Source organism: Panthera uncia, chromosome E1 (assembly GCF_023721935.1).
Source record: "Panthera uncia isolate 11264 chromosome E1, Puncia_PCG_1.0, whole genome shotgun sequence".
NCBI lineage: Eukaryota > Metazoa > Chordata > Mammalia > Carnivora > Felidae > Panthera > Panthera uncia.
In genome coordinates, this window is record NC_064814.1 from 13550033 (window position 1) to 13575253 (window position 25221).

The 25221-nt window shown below is 43.1% G+C and overlaps 1 long non-coding RNA gene and 1 other non-coding gene across 2 annotated transcripts in view; one reads left to right on the plus strand and one right to left on the minus strand.

Annotated features, from left to right (window-relative positions):
* Positions 1-25221, minus strand: part of LOC125926636 (uncharacterized) — a 53851-nt gene that overhangs the window by 21776 nt on the left and 6854 nt on the right. Inside the window, exon 2 of the long non-coding RNA XR_007459123.1 lies at positions 24120-24248. This is a non-coding gene — a long non-coding RNA (uncharacterized LOC125926636). The remainder of the gene's footprint in view (positions 1-24119; positions 24249-25221) is intronic.
* Positions 20254-20371, plus strand: LOC125927771 (U5 spliceosomal RNA). The gene has a single exon (XR_007459447.1). It is a non-coding gene; the product is annotated as a U5 spliceosomal RNA (small nuclear RNA).

A 25221-nucleotide genomic window follows, 5' to 3' on the forward strand; every position in this document is an offset into this window, starting at 1 on the left:
ACTATCTCCACATAGCTTTGTATGGAGGAGTGTTAGAAATTGTGACCACAGGGGCATCTGGCTGGCTCAGTGGGAAGAGCCTGAGACTCTTGATCTTGGGGTGGTGGGTTCGGGCCCCATGTTGGGTGTAGAGATTACTTAAAAATAAAACCTTAAAAAAAAAAAAAAGAAATCATGCCCACATATGTGTGATGGTTCCCACAAGGGCTTTAAGGAAGGAGCTTCAGAAAGACACTTGACACGACCCAGTCCCCTCTCTGTGGCTTCAGCACTCTGTAGGATGTAGGATTTGCAGCTGGGAACACACTCTCTATGAAATAATGCTTAACTGTTTTAGTCAAAAGTTCCTCTACCGGACGTGGGTTCCTAGAGACCAAACTCTGTCTCCCGCATCAGACAGGGAGTTCCGGGTCATGCTCTCAACATTCCAGTCAGGTCCTAGCCCTGGCATGTGAGGAGAGCGGGACTGTGTGCTGTGCTAGAAGGGCAGAGGGTCTTCATTGGGTACCCCCTCCTCAGCCTGTGGAAAGGAACAAGTTTACTCTTTTTCTTTTTAAGTTCTTATTTCTTTACTTTGAGAGAGAGAGAGAGACCACACACACACACACACACACACACACACACACACACACACATGAGAGGGGGTGAGGGGTGGAGAGAGAATCCCAAGCAGGCTCAGCGCTGTCAGAACAGAGCCCAACGTGGGGCTCAAACTCAGGAACGGTGAGATCATGAACTGAGCCGAAATCAAGAGTTGGATGCTTAACTGACTGAGCCACCCAGGCGCCCCTCAACATTTGATTTTTTAACATAGGATTTTTAACATGGTATTCCCAATGTGGGGGCAAGGAGTGTGGAATAGTCCAGTTCTGGAATTAACAGGTCCCAACTCTGCTTGTCCAACCTGGCCCTCAGAGGACTGCTCAGAGCGGCCCTCAGTCCGAGCGGCCCTCCTTTGAAGGCCAGGCTGAGAGGTTCAGTTTTCCAGACTGCGGCGGGAGTGAGTCACGGTCTAACAATGTGATCTGTCAAGTGCTGCAGCTCCCTGGGCTGGTCTTGCCCACAACCTCTTGCCGCCTGGATTCTTCCTGGGCGTTCCTCAATCTTGCAAAACGTGGAGATCATGCTGGCGGCTTTTCTGTGTACTCCCCACCATCCCCAGAGCCAGTTTACTTTTGGTACAGCAGACCTAATAAGGGCACCCAGCCAAAGAGATGGGCCCGAGGTGGGAAATGCTGGAATTATGGGGCACCTTTTCCAGAATTTGAGTCCTGACTCAGAGAGTTAAGAATTAGGGCAGAGGGAGAGCAGGAAAAGAAACTGAGGTCTAGTGTGGCAAAGTAGACCAGACGGGCATGGCATTTACTACAAGAGGTTAAGAGTGTCTGTATAGTAAAAACCATTGAACAGTATACTTTTTTTTTTTAATGTTTATTTCCTTATTATGAGAGGGAGAGATAGAGAGCGAGCAGAGGAGGGGCAGAGAGAGGGGGAGACGAACCCCAAGCAGATTGCACACCATCAGCCTGGGAGCCCAACGCAGGGCTTGAACTCATGAACCGTGAGATCATGACCTGAGCTGAAATCAAGAGTCAAACAACCAACCAACTGAGCTACCCAGGTGCCCTAAACTGTACACTTTAAAGTGTGAACTCTGTGATATGTACATTATATATATCAATAAAACTGGTTTGTGGGTTTTTTTTAAATGAGTGTCTGAGTCGGCAGTAGGTAACTCTGTCCCCACAGGGAGGTAATGCTGGCCGTGTGGGGTGAATGGGGATTAGGATAAGATGTTTAGAAGGACCTGGCTGCCTCCAGGTTTGAGTGGATCTGGCACTAAAGTGGTGGAACCTATGCAGAGGGTGAGGTTGGGACAAGTCCCCACTCATGGAGATCCAAGGCCCGTCCAGAATTTGTCAGCCCTACTACAAGCCTTCAACCTCCATATTGGACACCCTGGAACACCACCATCCAAGTGACCCCTTCCACTGATTCAGAGAACACCGTACAGTTTCCCAACAACGTTGAGACCCACCCAGAGCAAACTAGGTATGCATTTAACCTCATTTAGGGCTTATTATTACATCTTCACTCTTTTTTTCTTCTGCTTTTAACTCTCATCTTTAATTTATGCTACTTTGCATCTTCTGTATCTTGTAAGCCTCTGTAAACCCATCGCACAGCAAGGCAGGATATAAATAACATTTTGAAAATAAAATTTACAGGAGCGCCTGGGTGACTCAGTTGGTCAAGCGTCCAACTTTGGCTCAGGTCATGCTCTCGCAGTTCGTGAGTTTGAGCCCCGCATCGGGCTCTCTGCTATCAGCCTGCTTTGGATCCTCTGTCCCCTTCCCTCTCTGCCCCTCCCCCATTTGTGCACGTGCATGCTCTCTCTCAAAAATAAATAAACTTAAAAATATGTATAATTTGCAAAACGCTCTCATGTACATTTTTTCTTTTGGTGCTCAGAACAGTCCATGTGGAAGGTAAAGGTAAAGCTATTGCTATTTTTAGGCCAAGAGAGACTGAGGGACCTGGTCAAGCCATTGAATGGTGGAGTACAAACCAAAACTCGTGTTCAAACTCTGAGGTACCACTCTGTCCTCTGAAGAAGGCACCATGAGAAAGCCCTGGAGAAGGACCAGGTTGACTTCTTGTGGCCTTGCCAGTGCACACATCACCACCCAACATTGCTGACAGGCCTTTTAACAGAGAAGCATCTGTGCCTGTCTGCCTCAGGGGAAGGAGAGAGATGGCTTTCCATTTCTCCTTCCAAGAACTCAAAGTGAACAAATGCTCCTCCTTCCATCAGACATATTCACCACGCTCCCTTCACTCCGAAAAAGGGCGAACAGGACACTATTCTCCCAAGCCCTAGGCACAGGGTCCTGCTGTTCTCTGTAGGGCTGATAGGATTTCCTCACTTTACTGGGGTGGCTCTGCTTTAAGATCCCTTTCAGAAGAGGGTCTACAGGGATGGCCGCAGCGGTTGTGGAAATGGGTCCCAAACTCTTCTCATTTCTCAAACTCAAAGTAGGAAAGAAAACAGGCCACACGTCAAGGAAAGCCTACTCTCTAACAAACATTGGCCAACTGTAGGTGACCCAAAGATGGGTCACACAGTCTCTGCTTTCCAGTCTTCAGTTTGAGGTGCGGCAGGAATGAGGATGTCAGCAGACATGAGTTAAGAGAGAAATATAAACAACAAACCCCGACGGAGGAGCTGAGCTGGAAATCTGGGGGATCTGAACAGGAGTCTTTGGGGCAAATTACATTTGGAAAGGACCCAGAAGGATATGTAAATTTATCTTCTTTCTAGAAACTTATTACCCTTACTTTTTAAACAAAGGGTGGGGTGGGGGGAGAGAGAGAGAGAGAGAGAGAGAGAGAGAGAGAGAGAGAGAGAGATTGAAGCAGGCATAAGTGATGGAAGGGGAGCAAAGAGGAACGTGTTCTAGGCACAGGAGGCCCTGCAGGGGCAGAAGCACAGGGATGGAATGTAGGCGCACTTGAGAAGCATTGAGTAATTCAGTTTGATTGGAGCATGAGGTAGTGGAAAGGACTGGAAAGGTAGACCAGAGCCATATCACCACGGGGGCCCCTAAATTCCAAGCTAAGGAATTTGCACTTCATTTAGTAGGCCACAGGGAACCTCCACAAGTGACTGGATTACCAGTGTGCTTTAGGAGAGAAACTCCAGCAGTCGTGCGTGGGATGAACTAGAGGTAGAGGTCCTGTTAGCTCAGCTACTAGAGAATGATGCGGGCCTTCATACAGACGCCATGCTTGGGTATTGGAGGGCAGGAAGATATTCATTCAAAAGTCCCATGTCTTGATTCCATCTTTATTCAGAGGACAGATACAAAGATGAACAAAGACGCCAGCCCTAAGCTGATTCATATATAGCCTTATGGAGAAAGCAAGTAAAGGAGCAGCTAAACTGTAACAGGGTTAAGTGCATCACAGGGTCAAGTGCTCTGGGACTGCAAAAAAAGGGGGAGTTGAGAAACGGTTCAGAGGTTTCCCATGTAGAAAAGAACACCGATCCTAACATCTTTTTCTTCCCCACTTTCATCTAAATAGTACTGCTCATAGATGCATTTATGTTTAGCTGACATCTAATCTGAGGAAGTTTCAACCGGCCACTCGTTGAGCAAATAACATCCCTGAACTCAGACAAGTGTCCAGGTACCTGCTCTTTGTTCATCTTCCTCACACCTAGAGGGGGACGGATGGGAAAACTGAAGCAGTGACTGACCCATTGGACTGGATGGTTTGTGAAGCCCCAGGTCTCAGGGCTAATTCTGACCTTAAGACACGTCCCCACCTCTCAGCTTTGCTTAATTGGGTTACAGGAATTAGTCTTGAGAACAGAGAAAAGGCAAGAAACCACATTCTCCTCACTCTTAAGCCTCTAAAGAAGAGGTCAAGTGAGGTCGCCCCTGCTTGACCTGGTGAGGATGGCCAAGCAAGGAAAATGGCTGCTTGGGAGACATGATAAGGCAGGCCAGCATGGGACAGGCAGAAAAGACTGTGAAAGTCAGACCAGGGACAGCGGGAGGAGAAGATGCCCCAACATGGTGCCTGGCACATGGGAGACACCTGCTAATTAACTACAGATTGCATGAATGAATCCCAGAGGTCAGGGGATCCTCATTTCAAGAGAAATGTAATTATAACTGTGGTGAGAAACCATCTTTCACCTATGGGGAAGGCAAAGATCAGAAGTCTTGATAAGATTCTGTGTTAGTGAGGGTGTAGGAAACATACCCTCCAATGCCCTGCTGATGCAGCCATAAACAGGCAGCTTCTGTGCAAGGCAATTGAGCAGTATTGATCAGCATTACAAATGTGTGTAATTTGTATTGAGGCAAGCAATCTCATTTCTGCGAACCTATCCTGCAGATACGCACATGTGCAAAGTGACCTACGTACAGTGTATTTATCTGCAGCTTTGCTTGTAATGGTACAAGACAGAAAATAATAGGGATCTGGTTAAATTGATTATGGTTTATCCATTCAATTCAATACAGGTATTATGAATTATGACGAGGACTGATCTGCTACATAAATTACCCCCAGAAGCTACAGGAAAAATAGTGTGCATAGTATGGTACCATTTGCATGAACAGTAAAAAACAACGCGTGCGGGGCGCCTGGGTGGCGCAGTCGGTTAAGCGTCCGACTTCAGCCAGGTCGCGATCTCGCGGTCCGTGAGTTCGAGCCCCGCGTCGGGCTCTGGGCTGATGGCTCGGAGCCTGGAGCCTGTTTCCGATTCTGTGTCTCCCTCTCTCTCTGACCCTCCCCCGTTCATGCTCTGTCTCTCTCTGTCCCAAAAATAAATAAAAAACGTTGAAAAAAAAAAAAAAAAAACATCGCGTGCGTGTTTGTATGCTATCATTTGTGTGGGAAGAAGAATACATATTTGCTTACATAAGCACAGAATATCTCTAGAAAGAAACACTAGAAAACTTCTTGGGTTTGCCCCCCAGGATGATGAGCTGGGTAACTGGGGAGCAGGTACCTTGTATACTCATTTTTACCTTTAAAATTTTGTACTATGTACAAGTAGTACTTACGAAAAACTTTTTTTTTTTTTTTTTAATATAAACAAATTAAAAGGAAAAGAACAGTCAGGGAAGCTTCTGGTTGTTTCCTCCAGCAGGGGCTCCCAGGGCAGCACGTCCCTGTGTGCTAGTCTATAGCACCCCCTGGTGCTGTCTGTGAGCACGCACTGCGCAGAGAAGGTGTGGGGGTGACAGGGCAGGGGATTCTTTGAGGAACACTGGGGTTTCTTTTTTAAAAAAAGAGAGAGGAAAGGATAGCGTACAATATTGGAGCCGGAGGAGACTCAGAAAGGACAGTGGCATCAGAGATGTAGCAGGAGAGGCGCTGGGAATGAGCGGTCCTGGGTTCGAGTCCTGACTCTGCCCTCACCCCCTGTGTGCCCTTGGACACATGACCCTCTTAGTAAGTCTCAGCTCTTACCCCATAAACTGCTCTGATAATATCTACCTCTAGGGTTGTTTTGAAGATCAAATAGGGTATGGAGTATGAACAGTGCTTTAGGATTGGAAAAGAGCTATAAAAATCTAGGGGATTATTTTTTAACTAGCCCCTCTTGTTTTATGAGGAAATAAGACGTAGTATAGGGCAGTGGTTAGGACAAGGACTCCGCAGCCAGAACTGCTGCACTTGGAAGCCCCGTTTTACCACCCCCTGGCTTGGGTGATCTAGGGATAATTACTTAAATTGGAGACCTCCATTTTTCGTCTGTCAAATAGTGTTACTAATAACATTCTCAGGGTGCCTGGGTGGCTCAGCCGGTTAAGCATCTAACTCGGACTCAGGCAGTGATCTCACAGTGAGTTCGATCCCTGCTTTGGGCTCTCTGCTGTCAACATGGCACCCACTTCGGATCTTCTGTTTCCCTCTCTCTGTGTTCCTCCCCCGCTCTCTCTCTCAAAAATAAATAAACATTAAAAAAAATAACATTCTTGTAGGGTTGTTGTGAGGATTAAGTGAGTAAATACATGTGAAGCATTTGCACACAAAAAGTGCTGAGTAAGCATCTGCTATTATTGACTTCTAATATATCCAATGCTTATGTCCCTTTTGTAGGTGCTTGATAAATGTGAGTGAGTCTTACCATTTTATATGTGAAGAAATTGAGGCTATGAGAGGAGATATGCCTCGTTCAAGCTATCCAACTAATGAGTAGTAATAATTCTCCCTCTAAAGAACCTTAGACATCTCCTGGACATAAGTGCTCTAGTTCAGAGGGCATTTCCAGGTGGGGGTGTGTTTCTTAATCCCTGCAACCGGAAGTAAAATTGGACTGGAAGGGGGATGGGAGAAGGGAGGGCCATGAGGAAGAAAAGCTTTCTTGGGGGAAAGATATGGAGAACAGGGCTTGTGGGGAAACAAGAGGCGGGCCGGGGCAGGGTCTATGAGAATTTAGCAACGAGATGTAGCACAAATAGGAAACTGAGTGTGAACTTGGGGTACAGGACACTGGGAGGGCTTTAGTGGAGAGGCTCAAGGACAGGGGATTTTCAGCCAAGTTCTTGGTAGGGAGGAAGTGAGAACATGATAATGACCATCCTCAGCGTGAATAAATACTTCCCGAGACAGGCAATATGGTGTGGTGGGAAGTGTACTAACAACTATTTATCGATCGTCTGTGATGTGCCAGGCTATCAAGCAAACACACAGAGTTAACAGACTGCTCTCTGCTCACTGGGTGCCCTAAGTTAGATTACTATACTTTGAGCCTCTGTTTTCCCAACAGACATAGTAATACTTACCTGGTGGGTTCTCATGAAGATGAAGTTAGGCGACAATGAATGTGAAAACTACCACAGTGCCTGATACCCTGAGGGCACTCACAAACATGGAGTTGAGCATCTCGTTGTAAGGCACTGAGTCAGGTACTGTGAGGGAGACAAGAAGCCTGAGATGGGAATCCTGTGGCCAAAGGGCTTGGAGTCTAGTTGGAGAAACAGGACACATGGAAGATTTAAAAACAAAACCAACAAAGGTCACCACTATACGTTCCAAGGACTGGAAATGAGCAGGTGAACGGTTTGAGGAATGAGCACCCACCAAGGGCTGAACTGCTGAAGGAGGCTCCCCGAAGACATGTGAGACCTTCTGGGACCTAATAAAGTTGAGAAGAAGGAAATGCGGCCTGATGGAGAGCAGGGTAACGGTGCAGGGGTGCAGGACGAGAAAGGAGTGACGGCACAGGTGCTGACTGAGCGCCCGCACTGGGGTCAGTCGCCACGCCAAGGCTCTCCCCGACCTCATCTTACTGGATCCTCACTGCAGCTTGTGAGGTGCGCATCTCTCTCCCTATTCTATACATGAGAAATGTTGGGAATCAAGGAGTTTAAGTAACTCACTAACAGTCATGCTTCATAAATGGAAAGTCAAAATTCAAACCCAGAACTCTGGCCACAAAATCCATGGAAAGGGACTAAAGTTGGCGACATGAGGCCAAGGAAAGCCACGTTTTACTCACATTCCTTCATTCATTCAACTACTATTTAGTGAGTGTTTACTATGTGTGAAGTATTGTGCTAAGCGCTGGCTGGGCTACTGTGAACGGAACAGATCCCTGCCCTAATGAGACTTTATGGCTTGGAAGCCAGGCAGCTTTTAAATAAATCCACAGTCGAATAAATGCTACGAAGGAAACAAAACGAGAGGGTGTTATGAGACAGAACAATGCAGGCCCTCAATAGGCTGGGGGGTCAGCCTCTCTGAGTAAGTCACGTTTAAGCTGAAGCCTGAAAAATGAGTAGCACTGGTTTGTGTGTGTGTGAGGGAGACAGAATCCCGAGCAAGAGGGGCGTTCCCGGTAAAAGTAATAGAAAATATGAAGGCCCAAAGGAAGAAACTAGAGATCATGTGGAGGAGCCTTGGGAAGGGAGAGGGTGCCGAGGTGAGGCTGGGGAGTGGCACAAGCCACATCTCACAGGTCCACAGACACCACATTAAGAACTTCGGACTTGACCCTCAGGGCAATGAGGAATCGGTGACTGGTTTTAAGCAGGAGAGTGACATGATCCAATTGACTTCTGAGAAAGATCAGTCTGCGACGCTGTGTGGGACAGGACTGAAGTGGCTAAGAGTGGAAGCAGCAGCAGCGAACTGCAGTTGCCTCAGAAGAAGGCTGGCGACAGCTTGGATGGGGGTGGAAGTGTGTCTCAGGAGTGGAGAGGTGAGGTCTTGAGGACAAACTGCTTATGAAGAGGGTAAGGAGAGTTTTTGTCAAGGTTCACCCTGAGGTCTGGAAGTGCCATTTTGGAGATGGGAAAGTCTGAAGGAGGAGCAGATTTGGGGCAGCGGGGGTGGACCAGGAGTTTACAGCACTGTGGGCAAAGGGAAGGTGGGGATACGATTTGAGAATATTCAATCCTGTTATAGAAGAGAAATAAGTAGGTAGTTTGTAAAACATGAGCGAAACATTTTAAGATGTTTTAAGTACAGGTGAGTAGCTAGTAAGCAACATGTTTGTTAGACCTAGGCCGAGGTCAAGTAGAGCATGTGTGGTAGGACTAAGAGATGACTAATATTCACAAGACGCCTGCATATTAAATAGTCACGGGACACTAAATGCATAAAAGTTACTAAATAGTTATGACATCCTAAACATGCATAAGATACATAAGGCACTAAATATACCAAAGGCAATAATATTCAGGATAGACTATATGTACATGAGGACTCGATGTTCATAAGGTGTTTTTTTGTTTTTGTTTTTAAGTAGGCTTCAGGCCCAGCATGGAGCCCAACATGGGGCTTGAACTCATGGCCCTGAGATCAAGACCTGAGCTGAGATCGAGTCGGATGCTTAACTGACTGAGCCCCCCAGGCGCCCCACATGAGGTTTTAATATGACACTTTGGTGACATCTACTCTGGTATGTTCCCTGTCTACTCTGCCGAGATATACAAATATACTCATGGCTGCTCAGGAGGCTAAATAGCAAGTTACAGCTATGGCCCCGCGTGCTTGTTCATATGTTTGCCACTGGCCCCCAGTGCACTTTCATTCTGTGGGTCCCCTAGCTTGAATTATAAGGACTCTGGTCCTTATAATTTCAACAGAGAAGCCTGATGCAGCACAGAGAGATACAGAATATATAGACACTGCATACCCCAAAATTCAGGTAGTGTGTTCCTTCCACCCTGCTTGTACACTACCCTAAGTTGATAAAGTAGTCCCATCCCTCTCCTTCCCCTTGTTTCTTGCTATGTGTTTTAATTTGACTTAATAAACCATACGATTTGAGCATTTCAACTCAATCTATGCATCCTTTCTATTTTGCGACCTTAGAGATAGCTCACTTGGTCATGAACTTGGGAAGCTACCATTGCAGTAAGCTGATTTCCCACACAACAGAAGTCATGGGCATATTTTTTGCAGTGAAGGTAGCATGTTTCAAGTGGTGTTTTGGAAAGATGATGTGGCAGCTGAGTGTGGCATGGATTGAAGCAGGGAGACTGAAGGTAGAACTGAGAGGCAATAGTCCTGGCTGGAAACTCTGAGACCCTAACTCAGGGTGGGAGCACTCAGAATAAAAAGATGGGATGGACTTTAAGAAACATTATAAGGGGAACATCAGCAGGATTTGTGATATACTGGATTTCAGGAAGACCTTGTGGACGGAGTCAAAGACCTTTCAGAATTTCAAATGTGAAGAGCTAAGGGAGTGCTAGATCCACTGAATCGAATGGGGAGAAAGAGGAAGAACTGGCTTGGAGATGAAAACTGTTAGATTTTAGACCAGTTGGTTGCAGGTGCTCAGGGGGCGATGCAGCTAGAGATACCTTAACCTGGTTAATTCCAACAATAGCCTTGGCATTGACTGATCCTTCTCTCTATCCCTTACATCCATGTAGTCTCCAAGTTCTGTTGCTCTTTTTCATGAAAATGTCTCATATCTGTCTCTTGCTTTCTTCGTCATGTTTACGCTAGGGCCATGTCTCCAGTTCAGGTTCTGGTCCTTACATCTCAGATTCTGACAATAACCCTCTAGCTGGTGCCCTCTCACACACATCTTTTTCAACTTGTTAAAAAAGGAGGCTCCGGGGCGCCTGGGTGGCTCAGTCGGTTGAGCATCCGACTTCGGCTCCTGTCATGATCTCGCCGTCCGTGAGTTCAAGCCCCGCGTCGGGCTCTGTGCCGGACAGCTCGGAGCCTAGAGCCTGCTTCAGATTCTGTGTTTTCCTCTCTCTCTGCCCCTCCCCCGTTCATGCTCTGTCTCTCTCACTCTCCAAAATGAATAAATGTTAAAAACAATTTTTTTAAAAAGGAGGCTCCACGCCCAACATGGAGCCCAATGCAGAGGCGGAACTCAAAACCCTGAGATCAAGAACTGAGCTGAGACCAAGAGTTGGACACTTAACCGACTGAGCCACCCAGGCGTCGCTGAGACATCTTGACATTGAAACATTCCGCTTCTGCAAGGCAAAGAGGGTCATGGTGGGGGACGTTTAATTAATTGATCCAAATGTACAACATGGCTTGATATGCCTTTTCTCCTTTTGGTGCCACTGTGGATGGCTAGGGAGAAGAATCAACCTGGTTCTGTTTTCCCCCATGCCAAGCACTGGCTCTAGGAGAGTTGGGAGGACTGCGGAGCTTTGCTGCACTCAAGGCAACTGGTCTCCAAGTCTGCTGTTGATGATTTGCTATTGTGGAGGGCACACAGGCCAGGGGAGATGGGCAATGTCCTGTAGCCACATCCGAGTAAGGACACCACATGGCTGTGGGGGATGATAATGACGGCAAAGTACCTGGCAAATAGCTGTCCCATGTTCTTGTCAGTTTGGGGTTTGGGCATGGGGAATGTAAGATGAGGATGTGGCAGGGAAGAGTCACCCCAGAAATGGAGTAGTAACAAGTTTCCATAGTAGAAGGGGTCAGAGTTAGGGGCAGGCAGGGAAGGCAGCTGAGTAAGTTGTGGGGACAAAAACTCAAATCCTGAGTAGAGAGTAAAGGATGGAAGGAACAAACCATGGGTTAAACAAGCAAGAGGTCAAATCTAGGGGTCCTAGGGCAGAAAGGAAAAAGCAGGTAGCATAGTGTGGGTAGATAGACAAAGCAAATATAGTCTGAGAAATCAAGTGTCAGGGAGCAGGAATCGAGGCTGGGAAACTGGAAAGCAACCAGTGAGGCACCAGGCACAGGGCTGAACCTTAAGGGTCAGAAAAGAGGAGCAAAAATGCAGCCAAAACCATTACAAGTCAAGGGGTCTCCGTTTCCCAACTAGAACCAGACCCATTTCAGGATGTGTGTTTCTTATAGCTTGATGATGGTTGTTCCATTATCATCCTATCTTTTGCCTGGCCAAGGATGTTTCTGAGGCTTACAGAAACAACCATGAACATATTCCTACTATTTCTCCCTATGCTGGTCTGAGTCCAATGATCACTTAGTCATTCCTTTGGGAATGAAATCAGCCTGCTTGTCTCCTGGGGTGAGAAGGCTAGGAGGAGGATAGGGAAGAGACATTTGGAGCTCCCAGGTCTGTGGCTCACTGCAGATGAGCTTGAGATCTGAGAAACCTCTCCATGCAAGCAAGACACCTGGAAGTTTTAAAGAGGTCTGATGTGGATTTTGTGGGAGCCAATTCTTCTCTACCTTACCAATCAGGCATCAGCCATCTCTGCATTCCCTGAGGACAGAAGAAAAACGGGTGCAAAGTGACCTATTTGACAATGTTTTCAAAGCGTTCTTCAATTAGTTCACTGTCATTTACTATTTTATCAAATCACTAGAATGCAAGAACCAAAAGCTGAGGTTGAGCCCCAGCTCAGCCTTAGCTGAGTGGTCTCAGGCAAATTACCTTGTCTCTCTGGGCCTCATTTTGCTTATCTGGAAAATGAGGAAATAGGAATTAATGATCCCTAAGTTTCCTTCCAGCATTAAGGGTTTTTAGTCCCTGTGCTCCACCCATCCCCCCATCCCCCAGAGCACACTCATACTCAGCACGGGGAACTGGATCCTGTTATTACTAAATGAATGTATGTCAGAAATCCAGGCTGAAAAGGGGTCATCTGTATAAACATAGTTATTCATGTTAGTTCTCATCTAACATCCCTTGAAGGAGAAGTCTTTTTTTTTTTTTTTTTTTAATCTTTAACGTTTATTTCCTTATTTTGAGAGAGGGAGAGAGAGAGAATCCTAAGCAAGCTCTGCACTGTCAGCACAGAGCCCAGTGTGGGGCTCGATCTCACAAATCGTGAGCTCATGCCCTGAGCTGAGATCAAGAGTCAGACGCTTAAATGACTGAGCCACCCAGGCGCCCTGAAGAAGTCTCATAGCCATTTTAAAAATTGTCAGTCCACTTGACCTAATTTGTTCATTATCATCACTTATTATCTCTCTAAATTCTTTAGTATGCATCTAAATGATGATAATGCCTTACTAATTTATAGCAAATTGGAAACATGTCACAAAACCACACAAGCAGGTGGGAAAGATGCTATCATTAAATAACCCCCTGCTTCTTTTAAACAGATGAAGAAATTTACCAGGACCAAGTGATGATATTGTCCAGTCACAAAGGTCGCAAGAGCTGCCAAGTGGCATTACTGCATCCTGAATCCATGCCTCTCACTTCCATATGCAGGGCCTCTGTCCTCTGAGAACACACATCCAGGACTACACGTCCCAGAGCTGGCTGTCTTTCTGCAACTGTCAGGGGCAGGTTGGGCTGGTATGGCCCACTTCTTGGAATTTGCTGAAATACCCCAACCCCACCCTGCCATACTCAGAAGCCCACCTAGTCTTTGTCCCATATATTTTCCTTTCTACTTTAAAACGTGAGTCTCCTCTGCGGGAAAGCCAATCCATATATTTCTGATTCGTTTACACTAAATTTCTCCAAAGTGCTCTCTGACATCCCCAAGCTTCATACATTTTTCTAGAAGAAAAGAGGGAGATGCTACATGTGGGATGACTGAGAAGAGATGAAGCTCCCAGGATTCCTCCCTTTAGGAAAATGATGTCTCCCATCCCTATGGTGGTTGCTGTGCCTGGCTTTGACTCCACATACCAGCTCCAGCTCCAGCCAAGGTGACAGTTTTAACACCTGGGCCAGCCAGCATGGGACTCCATCCAGAACACAGAACAGAATAAAGCAAGAAATGAACTTGATCCTTGATAGCTTGGCCAGGGCATGAAGTAAGGTTGTGAGACAAGCACATTCCTTCAAGACAAACCTGACTATAACAATGAATGTAGGGGCGCCTGGGTGGCTCAGTCGGTTAAGCCTCCGACTTCAGCTCAGGTCATGATCTCATGGCTCGTGAGTTCAAGCCCCACATCAGGCTTTGTGCTGACAGCTCAGAGCCTGGAGTCTGTCTTGGGTTCTGTGTCTCCATCTGTCTCTGCCCCTTCCTTGCTCATGTTCTGTCTCTGTCTCTGTCTCTCTCTCAGAAATAAATAAACATTAAAAAAAAAATGAATGTAAAAACATTCATTGGGATAATGTGATGGGTAGCCCTTGATGGAGAGACTATACGGACACAATGAAGCATGGTAGAAGGTGCAGGGTAGAACCCTAACCTGGGTTCAAAGTGTGGATCCGACATTAAACCCAGGGATTTTAAGCAAATTATTTCATCTCAGTGAATATCATCAGAAAACCTCCACCCCAGAAGATTGTTGTAAGAATTTTTCAGTGAGTTAATGTGTATGACAGGACAACTAATAGGCACTTAATAAATGGCAGCTAGTAGTATATTATCTGAAAGTAAAATGCTGTATGTTGAATTCCCTCTTAATTCCCACTTAAATCATGCACCATGCAGTCTCCTGACACCCCACTAAATCCAATATGGAAGTTTTGATAACAATCAATCAACAATATTTTAATGAGACCGTGACTGTGTAAAGCTAGTGCCAGGTGCTATGACGGTGGACTGGAGGAAAAAAAAGTAGCAGGTTTACAAGGTGGTTGAGGAGACATAACACAAGTCACAGATGCTTAAGAAAAATCACAAAGCAATTTAGCAGTAGATTAAAAGAATCCGAGCTGAGTCTTGGGTTACTGGGGACGTAGAAGTAAGCTTGGGGGATACAGAGGCATTCCTTAATCACGAAAGGCTTCTCAGGCACCTGGGTGGCTAAGTCATTAAGCATCTGACTTCAGCTCAGGTCATGATCTCGCAGTTTGTGAGTTTGAGTCCCACATTGGGTGAGCACAAGCCCAACTTTGGGTAAAAAAACATGAGCCCCACTTTGGGTGAGCCCTGCTTCTCTCTCTCTCTCTCTCTCTCTCTCTCTCTCTCTCTGCCCCTCACTCCCTTGTGCCCCCTCTCTCTCAAAAAATAAATAAAATAAAATAAAATAAAATAAAATAAAATAAATGAAAGGAAAGGAAAGGCTTCTCTATAATTCTGAACTTGGACTTGGATTTTTAAGCTTCCTTAACACATGGTGGATCTAAAGCCTGGGATTTTTTTTTTTTCATTTACATCCAAGTTATTTAGCATATAGTGCAATAATGATTTCAGGAGTAGAATCCAGTGACTTGAAGCCTGGGATTTTATAATATAAGTTTAATTTTTTGTGTTAAAAATTTGTGTGTGTGGTGGGGGTGGGGTGGGGAAAAACTGTTTCGTGGGTATGAAGTTTCCCTCTTAGGGTAATTAAAATGTTTTGGAACCAGATAGAAGCGATGGTTGCACAACAATGTGAATGTACTAAATGCCTCTGAATTGTCCACTTTAAAATGGTTAACTTGGGGCACCTAGGTGGTTCAGTTGGTTAAGCATCCAACTCTTGATTTCAGCTCAGGGTCTTGAGATGAAGCCTCGCGTTGGGGTCCATGCTAAGTGTTAATCCTACTTTAAATTAAAAAAAAAAAGGTTAACTTTATATTACATGAATTTCACCTCAATTTAAAAACTTGTGGAGGGGTGCCTGGGTGGCTCAGTCAGTTGAGTGTCCAACTCTTGATTTCAGCTTGGGTCATGATCCCGGGGTCATGGGATCAAGCCCTGCATTAGGGCTCTCTCTCTTTCTCTTTGCCCCTCTCTCCCGCTTGCTCTGTCTAAAACAAAAAATAAAAATAAAAAAACTTGTGGAAATAAAAATATTTTTTAGGGGCGCCTGGGTGGCGCAGTCGGTTAAGCGTCCGACTTCAGCCAGGTCACGATCTCGCGGTCCGTGAGTTCGAGCCCCGCGTCAGGCTCTGGGCTGATGGCTCGGAGCCTGGAGCCTGTTTCCGATTCTGTGTCTCCCTCTCTCTCTGCCCCTTCCCCGTTCATGCTATGTCTCTCTCTGTCCCAAAAAAAAAAAAACAAAAAAAAAAAAAACGTTGAAAAAAAATATTTTTTAAAGGAGTAGTCCTACCAGATATAAGAAAATATCTTTAAGCTACAGAAATTAAAACATTGTGTTATTGGCACAGGAACAGATGACAGATCGAGGGAACACAATGGAGTCCAAAAGTAGACTCAAGTGTGTTTTGGAAAATTAGTGTACACTAAATTAGCCAGTCAAGGGGCACCTGGGTGGCTCAGTCGGTTAAGCGTCCAACTTTGGCTTATGTCATGATCTCACAGCTGGTGAGTTCAAGGCCCGCATTGGGCTCTGTGCTGACAGCTCAGAGCTTGGAGCCTGCTTCAGATTCTGTGTCTCCCTCTCTCTCTGCCCTACCCTTGCTTGCTCTCTGTCTCTCAACAATAAATACATGTTTAAAAAAATTAGTTAAAATCAGTGGGGGCAAGATGGACTGTTTAATAAAGGCTGTTGGAATGAGTGGCTGACTATTTTGGGAAAAAAATTAAGTTGGACCCATACCTCACAGTTCATACCAAAATGGATTCCAGATGGATTAAAGAATTAAATGTAGAAGAATGGAAGCAGGAGAGTACGAGAAAGAAAATATGGTAGTACTTTGTATAATCCTGGGGTGATGAGGGATTTTTACAGGCTTGACATGAAGCCCTTGAACCAAAAAGGAAAAGATTGATAAATTTGACTCCACACATAAAACATACAAACAGAAGCAACTTCTGTATATTCTGTATGGCAAAAGTTACTATAAACAAGGTTGAATGACAAATAAGTTGGGAAAATATTGGCAACTCTTATGACAGATAACTAATTTCTCCAATACACGAAGTACTTTTACAAGTTAAAAAGAGAAAGTCAATTACTTCTATTGAAAATGAGCATAAGAATGGATAGTATATAAAAGAAAAGCTGAAGGGTATATGGGTGGCTTAGTTGGTTAAGCGTCTGACTCTTGGTTTTGGCTCAGGTCATAATCTCACAGTTCATGAGATGGAGCCCTCCATCAGGTTCTGTGCTGCTTGGTATTCTCTCTCTCTCTCTCTCTCTCTCTCTCTCTGCCCCTCCCCTGTTCACACACACACACACTCTCTCTCAAAATATATAAACTTAAAAAAAATACTTGTAAAAAAAAAGAAAAGCTGAATGGTCAATAGACATATAAGAAGATATTTAACTTAATTAGTAATTAAAGAAATACAAATAAAATGAACAAGCAGATTACATTTATTCTTTACCAAATTAATAAAAGAAGAAATATATGATACCCAGATAATAGATCCTCTCTGCACTTTTGGTAAAGATATAAAATGGTGTAACTTTCCTGGAGGGCATTTTGTTTTATGTATCAACAACATATTAAGTGAACTTAATCTTCAAAGCGCCTAGGTGGCTCAGTCGGTTAAGTGTCTGACTTCAGCTCAGGTCATAATCTTGCCGTTTGTGAGTTTGAGCCCCATGTCGGGCTCTGTGCTGATGGCTCGGAGCCTGGAGTATGCTTTGGATTCTGTGTCTCCCTCTCTCTCTGCCCCTCCCCTGCTCATGCTCTGTCTCTCTCTGTCTCTCAAAAATAAATAAATGTTAAAAAAAAATTTAAATGAACATAATCTTTATAAGACAAGTGAACAAAAATAATAGGTAAAAATTGGGGGGGGGGTGGAATCCAGAATGTTAATCAATAGAAGATAGATCCATACTACTGGATTATTCTGCAGTCGTTAAAAAAAATACACACTTTGGGGTGCCTGGCTGGCTTAGCTGGTTAAGCATCTGACTCTGGATTTTGTCTCAGGTCATGATCTCACAGTCTGTGGGTTCAAAGCTCACTCTGACAGCATGAAGCCTGTTTGGAATTCTCTCTCTCCCTCTCTCTCTGCCCATCCCCGGCTCATGCTCATTCTCTCTCAAAATAAATAAATGAAAGAAAGAAAGAAAGAAAGAAAGAAAGAAAGAAAGAAAGAAAATACTTTGATAATGTCTCATGATATATTGTTGGTTGAAAATAGTAAGTTGCAGAATCACATTATACTATAGTATCACCTCATTTTTTTAAAAAAAAAAAAAAAAACATATTATTTACTTTTGTTTGTATCAAAAGTAAAAAAGTCTGGAATAGGGTGCCTGGGTGGCTCAGTTGGTTAAGCGTCTAACTCTTGATTTTGGCTCAGGTCATGATCTCATGGTTGTGGGATCAAGCCTTAAGTTGGGTTCTGTGCTGGGCGTGGAGCCTACTTAGGATTTTCTCTTTCCCTTTCCCTCTGCCTCTCCCCAGCTCACACATGTGACTTCTCTCTCTCTAAAAAAAAAAAAAAAAAAAAAGTCTGGAAGGATACATACCAAACTATTAATAGTAGATACTCTTAGAAGGGAGTGAAGAAACTAGGGGGAAGAAACTTACATTTTATTTTGCACATTTCTGTAGTGTTTTCAAATGTTTTAAAGCAAGTGTATATTACTTTTATAATCAAATAAAACAAATTTGAGAATTAATTATAAATTATAGAAAATTTGCATAAGAGAATATTTCAAAGGAATATATATCATATATACTATTATATGACATATATATAATATATACTGTATGTATATATATATATATACATACATACATATGTATGTATATATATATAAAATCTTCTTCTAAGTCTACAGATAGAAAGATCTCCATCAAATATTGTCTGGTGAAAATGGCAGATGCACATCACAATGTATCCCCATCTCTTTTATAATATTTTCCAAAAAAAACAACGTAATAACCAGAAGCCCAAAGCGGGGGGGGATTTTTTATAACCATCTTAAATGTGATAAAACACACACACAAAGATGTACATGAATGTGGTAGTGCATGAACTTATCTATGTAACTATAATTTCACAACTGTCAGGACAGAACCTAAAACGAAAGATCTTGCTAAAACTAAAGCACCGTTTCATGGAGATAATATTTACCACTACCATATTAAATTATGCCCCATTGTTTCTATTTGTGCTGTGGGGAGGAAAATTAGTATGACATGTGCTTTCCATTATGCTCATGCATGAGTATACACATATACATGGAAGAGAGAGACTAAAGGCTTTGAGAGTATGATGCGATTCCTAGGGGCTTTTTCTTTTTTTCTTTAACCTACTCTATATTGTTTAACCTCTCCACAAGCAGTTGTTATCCTTGCAAAGTGAAAAAAAATATTTACGGAAGAAGTGAAAATTAACATAAAATGTATGTATTTTTTTAATTGAGTTTTTTTAGTAACTGCTCCCAGCATGAGGAATTCCTGAAAGTGTTTTCTGATAGTGCACTGGCCAAAGAATATGTCAAAGTCATGACCCATGCAACACCCCTTCCCTCAACGTATGACATTTTCCTAAAGCCAAAAAGAAAGCTCAAACAACAAGAAATAAATAATCAAGATGGGGGGGTTTGTGTGTGAGGCTGGGAGTACTGGGTAAACAGAAACAGCTGAACTCGCCAGGCAGGGTTTAATCTTAATATCCAGTGAGGTGACCTGTAAACCACATCACCACAATCCCCTTAGCCCTTGAAGATCATGTAGCATCTCTGACTAGTACAGATCAGAGTTCCCCACCAGAGTTTATCAGATGGAATCCTCCTTTCTCCTAAATCACAAAAATGCAATAACCATACAGATGACCAGACAAAACCAGGTCACACAAGTTCCCTCCAAGTACTGTTTATTCAGGGATTTTATCTGTACAATCACCGAAACAGCTCCATGATTGGTAGAATTTACTGCACTCACAAAAATAAACCTAGGTAGGTACGTCAATAAAATATCAACACAACCCGTTAAAAAGTGGAAAACTTCCAGGGACAATGAAGGAGAGTAAAACCATGGGGAAGAGAAAAGAGAATGTTCTCCTTAAAAAGAAAAAAAAAAAAAGTGGAAAATTTCAATACCAGTCTAGTCCACATAATACCAAATAACTTTGATTTTCAGTTCAAGAGATTGTGATTTGTATTCTAGTAAATCTAACTAGGTTTCTGAAGTCAAATAGGTTTTTTTTTTTTCATATTATATGCACATACATTTAATGGGGGGAGGGGGGAGAAGCCCCAATCGTTTATAGGAAAAATTGTTTCAGAGTCATACTCAGGGCTTAGCGCTTTCCAATGGCTCTTGTGAGCATTAGCGTAAGGTTCTCACCACTGGTTCATACTGCGTTAGAAAGTAGGCCCTCCAAGGGCACCTGGGTGGCTCAGTTGAGTGGCTGACTTTAGCTCAGGTCATGATCTTATGGCTTGTGAGTTCAAGCCCCATGTTGGGCTCTGTGCTGACAGCTCAGAGCCTGGAGCCTGCTTCAGATTCTGTGTCTCCTTCTCTCTCTCCCCATCCCCTGCTTGCACTTTGTCTCTCTCTCTCTCTCTCAAAAATATAAATAAACATAAAAGATTTTTTTAAAAAGTATGATCTCCATACTCTGGTTTCTCTTCAGATTGCATAAAATCTTTCACCTTTTACTGAAGATTTCCATGGAGAGAAACAATTCTGAGTCCTTCACTGATTTTTTGAGAACTTGCCTGGAAAAAAATAATAAAATAAAAAGTATGGGGCACCTGGGTGGCTCAGTTGGTTAGGCAACTGACTGGCTCAGGTCATGACCTTGCAGTTTTGAGTTCAAGCCCAGTGTCAGGCTCTGTGCTGACAGCTCAGAGCCTAGAGCCTACTTCAGATTCTGTGTCTCCCCCCTCTCTACCCCTCCCCTGCTCACGCTCTGTGTCTCAATAATAAATAAACATTAAAAAAAATAATAAAATAAAATAAAATAAAATAAAATAAAAAAGTATGATCTCCAAAATCTAAAAACAAAGACAAAAAAATGGGTAGGAGATTCCACTCTTAACCATACTGTCCCCACATATGAAGTCTTTAGTTCTGCTTTCCATCCCTCTTCCCCCCAACTCTGTTCAGACTCAAAGCTATGCCATCTCTTCTCAGGAGTGGAGAGTTGCAGAGAGAGCTGCTTAAAAATTTATCAACATCACAGTTACGAAATCGTTCATTTATGGTTATGTAGTTACCATGACTGACCTGCTGTGAGGAGAGAATATTTCATGATCTATCCCTCTTAATAGGAAGGGCTGCAGGAAGCCAGGCATCTCACTCTTTAAGATGAAGAAGGTAGAAGAAATGCTAGGGATAGACAGGAGGCTAAGAAGTCTGGTCTTTCATTTCCAGCCAACAATGTTGCTGCATAATTGAAGTTGGAATCTATAGGATCAAAATCTTTATTGCCTGTACTACCAGATGAGCAAGTTCCATCAGGATATTCCCTAGCTTTTCACATTCAGACCAGAGGGAGTAAATTACCTAACAGTTTGTCTTTTCAATATGATGATAATATTTAGTGAAACATATGCCTGTTTTCTAAAAGTATAGATAAATTTGCATGGCTATGTCCACGCTCCCTCATCTTACACCTTGAACATACTGAAAAATAGCTGGCTGGCATTATGAGGACACATGTGGTTGAAGAGCAATGACATTAATGGAAAGTTCTAATCCTTTCGGCCAAATGACCACTGGAAAATGTCCATTTGAAATCAGGTAGACATTTGCTGAGAAGATTGTTCTGAAAGCAAAAGGGAAGCAGTCGCTATCAATGTTAATTTCATTGTCATGAAAAGCTTGGGGAGGCTGGAGGTCAAGGTTCTGGTGTTGGTACTGCAGTTAACAGCTATGTAATCATGGACAATCACCTCTCTGAGTCTTGGAGTAGGAGGGAAATAATATATTTTCTGCACAAAGACAGGGGATGGCCCAGGTAAGCTCAAGTTTCCCTGTCAAAAGCTCTTGGAACCCCTGATCTCAGCTGAGGTAGCATTTAATGTGATAACAGGATAGTAAAGTTGTTCTTGGTCTGGCTTACAGGGACCAAAAATAACACCAGCCAAACTCACCATCACCTGCATTGTGCACTGAATTCACCAATCAGTATTCACCTGCAAGCTCTTGGCCAAAAGGCATAGGTAGAACAGTAGTTCTCAAAGTATAGTCCTGAGACCAGAGGCATCAGCATCACCCCTGGACTTGTTTAAAAATGCAAATTATGGGACCACACCCCAGATCTATTTAATCAGAGACGCTGGGGGTTGCACCATTTTGTTTCTTAGTATGTCCTCTAGGAAATTCTGAGGTAGGCTAAAGTGTGAGAGCCACTGTCAGAGATTAAAAACAAAACAAAACAAAACTATTCAGCTGATGTTTGGAGCCAGTCAGGTTGCTTATGACACAAAAAGAATCATAGTGGTAGATCAGAACAGAATCATCGGCCCAGAACATAGTTCCCAAAATTTGTTTGATTACCAAAATTTGTATGGCTATTGCCACACATGCAAAACTGGTGTCTTATTCCAAAGGTCCCTGGAATTTGTATGTTAAGAAGCCACTTTTTATTTTCCTGGAGAATATGCTATTTATAAAGTATATATATATACATACATATATATATACTTTATAAATATATATATTTATATATATTTATGTATATATATTATATATGTATGTATGTATATATATATATATATATATATATATATATATACAGGGAAAAAAACATTATTGTATATTATATTCTCCTTCCTACCAAAGAAACTGGGGCTACCCCAGGACGGTTGCTTCTAAATTTATGAGGAAATACCTTACTAGTCAGGGAATCTGATCTACTTGATGCCAAAACATCTAGGTAAAATACGAAAGTTTCTGCAAATAAAATATTCACCAACTTTGGTTTCAAAAAACTTAAATTTTATCTCTTTAAAAAAACAGTACTAAGGTGGTCCCACCTGCCCCACATTTTACTGATTATTTCCAAAAGACAACAGCACTATCCTGGGTAGTAGCAAATTCTCTCAGTGATCAACGATGATGATGATGATTACATGAGTAGATAATTATAAGATGATGCCTTACTACAGACCAAGAGTTGAAAACAAAGTGACTGTGATCTTGTTAATGTCCCTTTCTCCAAGAGGCAATCCTCTGAAGGAAAGCGGAGTTCTAGAGTCAGCTCTGGCACCACCAGCTCTGTGATTTGTGCTTCTCTGAGCCTCATCGGGACGCCTAAGGATTGGGTCAAATGATCCCCAAGAGCACTTCTAGATTTAAAAAAAAACTTTAATTCTATGGTTATACTAACTTGAAATTTTCAACATTTTGAACCAGAACAATTTAGAGTTGGAAGGAATGTTACAGGGTGATTTATCACACCCTTTATTTTACAGATGAGGAAATTGAAGCCCAGAGAAGGTAAAGGCCAGAAATCTGGAGATCATCTGGAGAAAAGCTGGAATAAAACACTAGGCCACTTGATCCCCCAGCTTACTTTCCAACAGAAACCCCCTGATAGATTTCCCTCTTGATGCCCCATATTTAAGATGAGCTAGACAGGAAAAGCCAGATTTGTGTAGGGTTTACCTATGTGAAACAGTTCCTGCCTCTTCCCACTCGAAGCCCAGAGTCTAAATTCAACTCAACTACAGAATCTAAAGATAACTGACTAGAGGAGACAGTTCTTAAGTGAACAGAGATGCAAGACCTCTCCTTAACTTTGACAATGAAGTATGGTTGAAATCGGGAATAACATCTCTCAGTGAGGCCTCTTCTAATTATTAATATTCACATCATTACAATGTTCAGGGAGTGTGCAACAAACCAGCTCATATTAGAAAGTTAAATAGTCCAGGTATAATCAGTAGAGCAAGGAAAAAAGGAATGAAGGGCCTATGGGTGGGGCTGGGGAAAGAGAGGAGAGACAGAAAGAGAGAGGGAGAGAGAGAGGTGAGAAAGAGAGAGAGAGAGACAGAGAGAGAGAGAGAGAGAGAGAGAGAAACTCCAGACTGGTGCCAATCTACTCAGGAATGATGCTATTATTATGGGTGGAAGGAGTAGGTTAAAGAGGGAAAGCCAGGAAGAGTACTGTTGCCAAGAACTGTTATCAATTAACATTCTGGAAAACACAGCCATATTTCTCTTCTTTGGGGATTCTATAAAATGAGACCATATAGATTCATTGAGCCAACAAGACTTTGGTTGCATATTGGCGGGGGTGGTAAGGAATAAGGATCAAGAGGCTCACAAAGGGATCCAGACGTCTGCTTCACTGGAGTGGAAAAAACCATCATAATAATTTCCACAATATATCTGGCAGAACAAGGTGCTGCAGAAGCCAAATACACTGGCTGAGAGTAGGCATAAGCTGCACAGAGAGAGTGAGAGTTTTAATTCAAGAGGTGTTGCTGAGTTATTAAAGAAAGGGGCCAGCCCTAAATCATAGGCTTACCTCTCAGTTTGGTGGAGCTATCAATCCGATGTTCTCTCGTCCTTAAGAAGGAAGGCCCCACATTTGGAGAAAGAAGCTACTGAGCATCTCTCTGTTCCTTTTGCTGGGTCCATAGTTCCTTGTGCAGTTCTGGAAGGCAAGAACATTATTGGTCTACCTGTTTGTAGCCTGAAAAATGCATAGATCAAATCTTGCAGCCCCAAAATACCACTGAGATTCAGGTTGTAAGGGTCAAGGAGTTGGGCCTAAAAGGTAAGCAAAGGTTGGGAACAAAGAATAGGGGCAAGTTAAAAGCAGGGTCCTCTCCTACACAGCATGTGGAAGTTGAAAGTCTAGAACAGGGCTTAGCAAATATTTTCTACAAAGCACCAGTTAGTAAATACTTCAGACTTGTAGGCCATAGGGCTCTTGCCACAGCTAGTTTTCTGCCACTATAGAGGAACAGCAACCATAGACAATACAAAAATAAATGAGTGTGCCCACAGTCCAATAAAACTTTATTTATGGACAATAAAACTTAAATTTCATATAATTATCACATGTCATGGAATATCATTCTTTTGTGATAATTCTTGAAAATTTACTTTCAATTGTTTAAAAATTTAAAACCACTTTTTTTTTTTTAATTTTTAGCGTTTATTTATTTTTGAGACAGAGAGAGACAGAGCATGAATGGGGGAGGGTCAGAGAGAGGGAGACACAGAATCAGAAGCAGCTCCAGGCTCTGAGCCGTCAGCCCAGAGCCCGACACGGGGCTCGAACTCACAGACTGCGAGATAGTGACCTGAGTTGAAGTCGGACGCTTAACCGACTGAGCCACCCAGGCGCCCCTTAAAACCACTCTTAACTCATGGGCCATATAAAAACAGGCAGTAGGCCAGAGTAGCCCACAGGTTGTAGTTCACTGACTCACAGTCTAGAGTAATGCTAACAGAAATACAATGAGAGCTACAAATGTAATTCAAAATTTTCTAGTAACCCTATGACAAAACAAAACAAAACAAAAAAAGCAGGGAAAATTAATTTTAATAATGTATTTTATTTCACCCAATATATCCAAAGTATTTTAATTTCAATGTTGTTGATATAAAAATTACCAACA